This window comes from Charadrius vociferus, unplaced genomic scaffold (genome assembly GCF_000708025.1).
Source record: "Charadrius vociferus isolate BGI_N301 unplaced genomic scaffold, ASM70802v2 scaffold151, whole genome shotgun sequence".
Lineage (NCBI taxonomy): Eukaryota > Metazoa > Chordata > Aves > Charadriiformes > Charadriidae > Charadrius > Charadrius vociferus.
Window position 1 is genome coordinate 1,391,229 of NW_009646933.1, and position 7,411 is coordinate 1,398,639.

Here is a 7,411-nt window from a genome sequence, read left to right on the forward strand (position 1 = left end):
TTGGGCTGAGGGACATGTTTTAGTGGTGGTTTTGGCAGTCTTGGGTTGATGGTTGGACTTGATGATCTTAAAGGTCCCTTCTAACCTAGATGATTCTATGATTCTGTGATTCTGTATGTCACCTGGTGGTGCCCAGCGACAGGACAAGAGGCATTGGGTGCAAGCTGGAACACAGGAAATTCCATCTCAACATGAGGAAAAACTTTCCTTTGAAGGTGACAGAGCAGTGGCACAGGCTGCCCAGAGAGGTGGTGGAGTCTCCCACTCTGGAGATATTCAGACCCCGCCTGCACACCGTCCTGTGCAACTGCTGTAGGTGACCCTGCTCTGGCAGAGGTGGACTAGATGATCTCCAGAGGTCCCTTCCAACCCTGACCATTCTGTGATTCTGTGATCATAGCTCTGTTCTATGTCCGTTAGATCAGTGATGAAAAAGACTGTCTGAGGTTTTTCATTCCGAAGTTAGGAAAAGGTTAAATGGAAACAGCAAAGTGTTGGCAGGGAGATGAATTACACTGTTCCTTATGAATTGCCAGTAACTTTGGGAAAGTTATGATTTGGGGTTTTTTTCCCCTCCTTTCTTTCCGTCCCTGTAAACATTCAGGAAAACAAACAATGGGTATCCTAAATAACAAGAAAGAGCAGCAAGGATTTTATTCTTTTTTAATAAGCTCTTTTTGAGCTCTGTAAACATTAACGCTGTCCTTTGAGTAACTAGATTTTCTTGGTAAATGAAATTCTTCCATGAAAGAGCCTGGAAAATGTATTCCATGCTGAAAGTATTTATTTATCACCAAGTACAGCTATTCACACACAGTTTGTCTTAACTGTCTTAAAAGCAATTGGAAGATTTGAAACCTGCTTTAAAAATTAATTCCAGACTACAGTGCTGCATGGTGGGCAGGAAATCTACCAGCTTAAAAGATGTCTTAGCCATGAGGGCTAAAGAAGATGAGTGCCAGTAAGGACAAAACAGCAAAAATGGGGAATTTTTTCTCCTCAATGACTTGTGAGACCTGTCGTGACAAAGCAGGAGAGTTTTGCAGCCTTAGTGGTTTGTTTCTAAGCAAATGGGGGGCTGGGGTTAAGTACAGTTTTTATCAGAGCGCCTGTCAGCCATGGTGGAAGTTCTAAGATAAGGTATGGCAAGATCCTGTTTGTATAAAATTTGCATCCTGTAGTAAATGCATTTATTAGAAAGCACTAGAGGACTCTGCTTTCTTGTGCCCAAAGATTGCTGAAGGTCATTCACTGAACATATGCCCTTTTGCCTCACTTTGTGTATGTAAACTACAACCTGGTCCTGTCGATATAGACAGTAATTGGAGACTTCACAGTCAGGTGAGGCACAGAAGGCAGTCAGAGCTTCCCAAAGATGTCTTGGAAGTAAGAGAGAGGCCACTTGTTACACAGAGAAATTCCTCTGAGTGAGGAGCCATCATCGGAAAAACATCAAGAGGGCTGTCTAGAGGGATTGTCTAAATGCTGCCTGGCTGTGTTTTAATAACTGGTGATCTCCTCCTTTTATGTAACTTGATAGAATTATTTTTTTTATATTGCCCAGAACAAGTGGTTGGTGGGCTCTGTGGTGTGCTGAACAAGAAAAGGGAACACCTTTGTGAAGAATCCCAAGTGGCAGGAACTCCAATGCATTGTGGTCAAGGCATACCTACCTGTAATGAGTCATTTGGTAAGACAACGCTTTTTTTGTTACCGACATGCAATTAAAGACCGCTGCAGGATGAAGGGGACTTAAGAATTCCCATTTTAATAGCTTCAAGCTTCTTCCTGTTGTCCCTCTGCATCTTCAGTTCAGAACAAATAGTTTACTCCTTTTTTTCCCCGGCAACCTACTCCTTTGGCCTTTTGTGCCAGCAGAAGGTGCCAAAAAGATGTGGCATCTTCTGCACGTTAAGACTTTCCAGTGTACACCAGATTGGATTTCCATCATTTTAAATCAAGGTCTTCCTTTGAAATAAGCCTAGAAAAAAGAATTGGTCTTCTGCAGCAGCGGGCTAGAAAACGTGGTACCGGTATGAATCTTTAAAAGGACAGAGTGCCAGCCTGAGTAGCTTAAATGGCATTACACCTTCTTGCCAATCTTAACACTACCTTTAAAACAGTAATCTGATCCTTCTTATGCTGCCCTGAAACTTCACCTCTTCAGTGTGGTAGAGTCCTTCCTCTGGACTCGTGGTTGATTTGCCTGTCCCATTTCCCTCTTCCCTGTTTGAAAACGCGCTTCAAGAGCATCCTGTGACATGGTGACAGAAAGTTTACCAGTTTCATGGAGCGCAGTTGGGACTCCTCACAAGGTAAAGCTCTAAGAAATGTCATGGTTTATTTTGGAGGGGGTTTCTTTGCCAAAGTATGTTAGTGTGGTAACTGCTAAAATAATCAGCGATGAACTAAGAGATGCTTAACTTTTAAAGTCCAAACTGGCAATTTAACTTCTTAAAAGAACAATTTACACATGTGTTAGTGTGGTTTTGAGTATTTGTATTTTTTTCCCCTTCTCCAATTTTCCACAGAGCTTAAGACACTTTCACAGAGACCCATTTTCCAAACATGGAAAACCAAAAAGAAGTGTAAGCTTAGACTTGGTAGGATGTGGATTACACTGGGCCCTTGGTCTTAACTTACATAGCACCTTAACAACCATATTCTGCAAAACTGCCTTTCTAGTTCCTTGCCAAAGCTGCTAACGAATCTTGCTACAATGGCAATCTAAAGATGTGGGGAAATAGCGGTGGTTAGAATGTGGTTAGAAGCGGTTCTACAGCAGTGAAGTCTCAGTTCACAGGCGGCAGCTCTTCACGGGACCGAATACTTAGGAGAAGGGGATGACACTGCTGTGAAGCCGAGGAAATGACAAAGGAAACACCCGTGTATTTTCAGTTCAACATAAAGTTCTGTACCTTTGGACTAAAGGTCGAGTTATCCCACCATCTTGTTCATGACAGTGACTGAAAGTGAGCGCTTAGGGAATAGAAAGAACAAGGTAAGCTGGTGTAAAACTTCCCCACTTGCTTTTTTATAACTACTTTCAGAGGATCCCTGGGGGAGAATTGGTTTCTAGATCAAGTTAGTAAGCCTTCATGGATTTCTTTATGAAGTTACCGTCTCCCTCTCAGCGTAAAACATCAGCATCCACAGCACTGGTAAGGACTTCACCCATCTAGATGTGTGAAGAACTGCCTCCTTTTGAAACATAATTCTCCCCATATACTTTTCTATCTATCAAAGTTGAATTTTGTTTGCCTTTTTACTGCTAAGTTACAAGATCTTTCTGCAGTTCTTTGGAGTTGGCCTCATTTTTACCTGCTTGAAAGAATTAACCTGCAAAGTTGCGGTTACCTAACAGTTCTGGAAGAATGTTTTTAGGGTTTTGTCTATGCAGAAATTCCTAATAAACCAGTTTGTTTGTTTGTTTTTGTGTGTGTAGCTGTCTCATCCCTTTCCATTTTTTCGTTCCCAACAGGTTTTACCACCGACTTGAGATCCAACACTGGTGGCCAGGCTTTTCCACAGTGTGTCTTTGATCACTGGCAGATTTTGCCTGGGGATTCTTCCGATGCAGATTCTCGTCCCTGGAAAGTTGCAGCTGAAACACATAAACGCAAAGGCTTGAAGGAGGGAATTCCACCTCTGCATAACTTCCTAGGTAAGTTATCATCACTTCTGTTTCGTGTTGTATTTTGTCCTGATACTGTTTCCTCGTAAGACCATGGAGGAAATGGAAGGTTTAGTGACACATTGAATACACACGGAGTGTTAACATGCTGCGATGATGGCATGATCACCTATTAAAAAAACCCAGAAACACAAATGATGTGCTAATTCAACTTAAGGACCATTGTTGCCTGTATCTTGTCTGTGGTCACTGATGCCTGTGTCAAAAATACTCATTAAAAAAAAAAACAACAAACAAACGGTTCCTTAGGACTGATGGTGTTTGCCTAATCCACAATTGTCTTTTAATCTAGGAAGTAGCTCCCTTCGTTGTTGCTCTTGCAGAAATTTTTGTTGAACTGTCAGGTTTTGTCCTCTCAGCCAGAAGGTGCATTCTTTCATTTCCAAACTTGAATCCTGTTGTGCTCTTGAAGACTGACAATGAAAGGCTTGCAGTTACAGGTAGCTTTCTAGCATCCAGCACCTAGATTTAAAGGCAGATACAGAAAAATCCCCACTTCTGTTGGAAAGGCCTGAATTCTTGCTGCTAGACAGCTGCGGAACCTCTTGGGGCTGGGACTGTATCCTTGGGCAGCATGGTCCTGCCTACAGGGCTGTTTCAGACAGCTTTATCTGACCTGGAAGTATGAAAACCAGAAGCCAGCTCAGGCTAATAACCATGAAGTGCATAGGTACAGCTTCTCTGTATCTAGTATTTTAGCAGCTAAAACATAGAGAAAGGCTAATAACCATGAAGTGCATAGGTACAGCTTCTCTGTATCTAGTATTTTAGCAGCTAAAACATAGAGAAAGATGTAGGAAATGGATGGGGGGCGGGGGAAGGGGACTAGCTCTTGCAGCATGACTGTCTCTGTGCAGCAGAGGGACTGGTATGAGTCTCATAAGCTTTACTTTCCTTCTGCAGTTGGTGTGAAGGCATCTTTGATATAGTCTGCTCAAAGCAGTAACCAGATACTTCCGTAGTGGAAACAAAGAGGTAAGAAGTCATCTAACTTTTTCTTCAAGATTTTTCTTGTGTTAGAAGTTCTTGGATAGACATTCTGATGCCCTTTAGGACTTGTTGAAGGAAAAATAAACAAATAAGCTACGATCGGTATTGCAGGACAACTGCACTGTTCACCTGAACGCTTAGCTCACACCACAGCCTATGCCAATCCAGCTCTCTCCTAAACGGGTGAGTTTGCATTTGACATTGCTGTCATGGATCTGGAAGGTTTAAAGCGAAACGCAGTTGCAAAACTCCTGCCCAAGACAGCTGGAGAACACAACTGTACCACAGCCCTGATAAGTAACTACTAACAGGGCAAAATAATTAACTTAAAATCCCAGCCATATTTTATGATGGTTTAGAGTACGTGTCCTAAAAATGGCACTCACTTAACTTTTGACATACACGTGAGATGCTTATGTCCATTCAGCCAGTTCAGCAATTGCCCGAGTCACACTTCAGTTTGGCATTAAGAGTACAAACAGCATCTTCAGCAACAGATACCAGTTTTAAACACTTCATTCAGCATGACTCTGGAACTTCTCTTCACACTCTATTTATAGTTCAAGTCACTGTGCAATTGTGATGCAGAAAGCACCGATTGGCTGCAGGCCGTTAGGAAAAAACATCATGAGTAGCATGGCTTTATTGGAAATAAATCATGCTAAAAATCGATCCTTAACAGGTACAAAAAAATTCAACAGATAAGGAAAGAAGGACTGGATGCAATATTAAGACCAACGTGAACTGAAGACTGCTGTGAAAGACCATACAAAAAAGGCAATGAGGAATAGTAACACAGCGTTAAAGGTGGGAGTACAGGGCAGACAAGTTACAATACATCCTGCTTCAACATTGCTTATCCATGTACTTCGTTCAAATACTGTCACAGTAATGGGAGCCAAAAAGCACCAAACACCTGCCTAAAGAAATAAGAAAAAAAGGAACACAAAATTAGGAAAAAGTGAAAGCTGGTAATTATCACAAAATTATAGAGGTTGGAAAGGACCTCTGGAGATCATCTCGTCCAACCCCCCTGCCAGAGCAGAGTCACCTACAGCAGGTTCCACAGGATGGCATACAGGTGGGTCTGGAATGTCTCCAGAGTGGGAGACTGTGCCAGTGCTCTGCCACCCTCAAAGGAAAGAAGTTCCTCCTCATGTTAAGATGGAACTTCCTATGCTCAAGTTTGTGCTGTTACCTCTTGTCCTGTCACTGGGCACCACTCAAAAAAGACTGTTCCCATCCCCCTGGCATCCCCCTGCCCCCTGGCAAATAAAGGATTTGTAAGCATTAATAAGATCCCCCCTCAGTCTTCTTTTCTCTAGACTAAAGAGCCCCAAGTCCCTCAGCCTTTCCTCATATGAGAGGTGTTCTAATCCCCTAATCATCATTGTGGCCCTTTGCTGGACCCTCTCCGGCAGATCCCTGTCCTTCTTGAACCAGGGAGCCCAGAGCTGGACACAGGACTCCGGATGCGGCCATCATTAGTACTATTAGTAGAATTAGTGGTAGCAAGCACTAAAATTTGGGCTATGTTGTGATAAATAGCTGTAATGTGCTGTCTGACGTAGAAAGACTTCGTGGGCTTTACTAGCTGCTGTGCAACTATGTGTGCAGATGTCTCAACAGCAGGACATCAGAGCCTGAGGAGCCAGCAGTGCGCAGGCAGCTCAGAAGGCAACACCTGGGGTACGCTAATTTTCTGATGCATGCCCTCATGTGGAAATCAGAAGGGAAAGCAAATTTCTAAAATTACTTCTTCCGTTATTAAGTCTGGACAAACCCACGTTATTGCTTTTTTTCCCTCTGAGTTAGTTGCCCATACTGTCTCTAATTGCACAGAAAACAAACTCATCCATTTATGTACCCCATGGGAATATTGCAGGCCAGAACCAGTGTCAACTTCCTAGGATTAGTGCATCTGCAGCAAGATGCAGCTGCACCAAAAAAAAGTGAAAAAGAGACTTGCTGCCTCCATGTTTCGGGATATTTTACTGTTTCCTTGCTGTGATGTTGCAGGATATGCCGTACCACCGCTCCCAGTTTAAGAAATGTGCGGTGGTTGGCAATGGAGGAATTCTGAAGAACAGCAGATGCGGCCGGGAGATTGACAGTGCAGACTTCGTGTTTCGGTAATCACCACAGCACCATTCTTCTTTTTGCCTTCTTCAATGAGGAATAAAGCATTGTAAAGCTATTCTCTCCCACATGGAAACATGGGATTTGCCAAACTGGCCATATCAAGCCTGCTTCTTGCACAAAAAACAATGTTTCAAAAAAACCCCACCTCACTGTATAATATTTATTTTAAAAATTATGCTTTGAAGTATTATTAGTTATCAAGAATTGGCAAGATCCCCCCTCAGTCTTCTCTTCTGCAAAAAGTTATGCTTTGAAGTATCATTTTTCCCTAACTCCGTGTGGTTAATCACTGACTGACTGACAAATTTGATGTCCTCATTCAGGACATCCTCTGATACTCATGTTGTGGATTTATCCTTCTGTGGACATTAGCCCATAAGCAGTGTGCTCTGAACGAGGCCATGATTTTCTGGGGCAGTTCTGAACCAGAGTTGTAACCTCTTTTGCATGACAAGCAGATTGGCCAGAAGGACTTGGGGGTGTTGGTGGATGAGAAGCTCACCATGAGCCGGGAATGTGCGCTGGCAGCCCAGAAAGCCCCCCGCACCCCGGGCTGCATCCCCAGCAGTGTGGCCAGCAGGGCGA

The 7,411-nt window shown here is 43.1% G+C and overlaps 1 pseudogene; it reads left to right on the forward strand.

Moving 5' to 3' along the window:
* LOC104295057 overlaps positions 1 to 6,820 on the forward strand; it is a 64,625-nt pseudogene extending 57,805 nt beyond the window's left edge.
* The last annotated feature ends 591 nt before the right edge of the window (positions 6,821 to 7,411 follow it).